Source organism: Pseudochaenichthys georgianus, chromosome 16 (genome assembly GCF_902827115.2).
Source record: "Pseudochaenichthys georgianus chromosome 16, fPseGeo1.2, whole genome shotgun sequence".
Classification (NCBI taxonomy): Eukaryota; Metazoa; Chordata; class Actinopteri; order Perciformes; family Channichthyidae; genus Pseudochaenichthys; species Pseudochaenichthys georgianus.
The window spans coordinates 42,968,156-42,971,451 of NC_047518.2; the positions used below are offsets into that span (position 1 = coordinate 42,968,156).

Sequence of the window (3,296 nt, forward strand, 5' to 3'; positions counted from 1 at the left end):
AAAATGTGAATTTTTTTTTTTCTTGAATTCTTTTTTCTTTATTAAATAATACATCTGATTTGTACAGCATTTTATCTTCCACTTTATGACTGTAATTACATTCCTTAAGTATTTTCATTCATTACTCTTAAAGGGACTCACAATGTGTCTTCTTCTTTCAGGAGCTAAAAATAGTCGGGTGTTCCAATATAGTTTGATTATAGATTGATTATTGATCATCTTTTTGGATGATAACTGACTATTTCTGTTGAGCTGTATCAGAGAGCAAACTCGAGCTGCAAACTTAGCTTCTTGCTAATTAAATATGTGTACAGTTACTATAATAATTAAGGATGTAACGATACCAAAACTCACGGTACGATAATATCGATATTTATCGCGATATAAAGAAAAAAATATGATTTTTTTTTTTTTACTTGAATTTTTTTTTCTTCATTAACCCTCGTAATGTCCTCCCGATTACTATGCACCTTGTGCCCTCTGGGGTCAAAAATGACCCCATCTGGCTTGTCTGATATTTAACGCATAAAGTATAAAATGTGAATACATTTTGTGTTACACCTTTAGTTCTACTTCAGTACAACCCATTACCACACATTTTCCATTTGTTTTGGAATTTAGGGCCGAGAGACCCTAATTTATATGAAATTATACCATTTTCTGATAAAAAAAAATTGAAACAATGAATTAATTTGACCATATTGTATTGTGACTATTTGTCTATATCACAGACTGGTATATGTCAAAGTTTAGTAAGGATGCCCTTTTTGAATAATTTATATATTTTTAATGACAACACATAATCACACCTTGTGCCCTCTGGGGTCATTTTTGACCCCGTCTTGCTCGACTGTTATTTCAAGAATTTAAAGTGGAAACCTCACGCATTTCTGTGTTACACATGTAATGTGCCCTCAGTTGTATGCAGGGCAGGTAACAATGGTGTGATCTTTGCAGATGTATGCATTGCATCTTTGGCACATTTTCTTGGTTTTGACATCAATCTGGCGAGGGCAGAATTTGCACCTGCTCCTTTTGGGTGATGGGTCAGGAGGGGGAGCTGGGCGAGCGGGAGCTGGGCGAGCGGGAGCTGGGTGACGGGATTTGGGTGACGGGTAGCTGCTGCAGAGGTAGAGCTGGAGCAGAACTGCTGGACCTCCATAACCAAACTGACAGCGGCTGGCGTGCGGGGAAGAACCTGTCAAGTCAAGTCAAACTTTATTATAATAAATCACAGTGCAAATACAAAAATTGTAAGGACATGACAGAAGGAAGAGCAACAGAAATGAAGCTTAATGCTGACCTTGCGTCGCCTGATGTGAGGTATCACAAGTTGTCGTCCAAGCTCCTCCATGAACAGCCTCCTCTTGTCGCACTTCCCCTGATTCCAGGCTGGGTTGATCTCAGACCACAGGACAAAGGAATTGTATGCAGACACGTCGAGAATGTTGAAGAAGACAACTAGGGGCCAACGGGCTGTCATTCTTTTGCATGTGTACACACTGGTAACCTGGAAACAAAATAAACAAACCAAAACATATTCAGAAATGTATGTTTATTTCCTACACACAAATTCAATGCATTACCCTTCCCATAAATAATAGTATTAACATTATGAATAATACATGTGAAATACCTTGTCAAGGTTATCGACAGCCCCTTTGTTGTGATTGTAATCTTCGATGATTTGGGGCTTTGTGTCATCCCTGTCGCTCACAGCTGCATCCCGACGCAGAGTGCTCATCAGGACACCAGAGAGAGCATGGGTCTCGGTGAAAGCGAACTTTGATGAGAAACGAGCCCTGTCCGCTTTTGACACCAGTGCAGGGGGAAGCTCCCGTCTATTTCTCCTTACTGTTCCCACCAGCTTTCTTTTCGGCAGCGCCAGGCCAAGGGCATGTGAAGTAAAGAAGTTGTCACAGGTTATCGTTTTTCCCTGGAGGCCTTCTGTCATGTCAAGGACAACTCGCATGCCCTGATCTTTTTCTGACGTCCCACCAGCAGGTTTGCCAGTGTATATCTGCATATTCCATGCGTAGCTTGACCTGGCATCGCATGCTGCCCATATTTTGATCCCATATTTCCCTGGTTTGCTTGGGATCTACTGTTTGAATGGACAGCGACCTCTGAATGGGACCAGGCGCTCATCGACAGTCACATTAGTGCCTGGATTGTCCATCATTGGCAAGAGAGACACCCACGTGTCCCAAACGTCTCGAATTGGAGCAAGTTTGTCTCGTGCCCGGCGATCTTTTCTTGTGTCTTTGTCATCAAATCTTATGACTCTGGAGATTTTATGAAACATTTGAAGTGTCATGGTAGCACGGAAAATTGCCCTACCAGACTCTGCATTCCAAAGACTTGCTGTAGCCTCTTTGCTGGATCGGTACACTCCAGCTAGAACCAACAAACCCACGTATGCCTGCAGGTCCATTTGATCCATCTTTCTCCATTGTTTCCCATAAACACGATGCCCCTCCTTGTTAGTCATGACTCTTCCATGGCCTTGGGCAGAAACAGATAAAAAGCGGACTTGATGTCCTCGATACGAGACCTTGCATACAGGGTAGGACCCTGGCGGCTTGTCTCTCTCTCTGCTTTCTCTGCTGTTACCATGCGACGTCCGTCACAGGGAGGGATGGAAGACCAGATCATTCTTTCATTCTTAGATTGGAAATATTCTTCCATCTCAGCTGCGTCCTCGTCCTCAGATTCTTCCTCATCAGTGGATTCTTCCACTTCCTCAAAATAAGTGCAGTCCTCCACTTCTGACACTTCTTCCATTTCTGATTCTACCTCTTCATATTCATGTTCCTCCATTTCAAAACCTTCTTCCATTTCAGAGGCGGGCGATGTGGGGGCTTCTTCAGAGGAAGAATTTGGTCTGTAACTTACATCGATCACCTCTTCATGAGTTTCCTCCTCTTCTGACCCTGAATCCTCCTCATCGGTTGATTTGTCCTCCATAACACGGTTACAGATTAGCTCATGAACCTCCTCCACGGTCAAATGTTTCTGCCTCTTCATTTTGCTGCCTGTCTCTCTCAGAATGAAATGTGAAATGCCCCAGGAACCGTGAGAAAAGGCCTGTTTGTTTTTGACTTGACAATTGATTGATCAAATACATCAAAGGTGTGTATGTGAGTGTGCCGTAACTAGGGAGGGACTAAAAGGTGAAATGCCCCAGCAACCGTGAGAAAAGGCCTGTTTGTTTTTCGTTTATCTTTTTGTTTATGATTTTTGTTGATCTAAAAATGGCTTGATCCTATACATCAAAGGGTGTGTGTGTGTGTGAG

General features: G+C 42.5%; 1 pseudogene; it reads right to left on the minus strand.

The window, feature by feature from the left end:
* Positions 1–914: 914 nt before the first annotated feature.
* On the minus strand, positions 915–3,027 carry LOC139435416 (piggyBac transposable element-derived protein 4-like; annotated as a pseudogene).
* Positions 3,028–3,296: the final 269 nt, after the last annotated feature.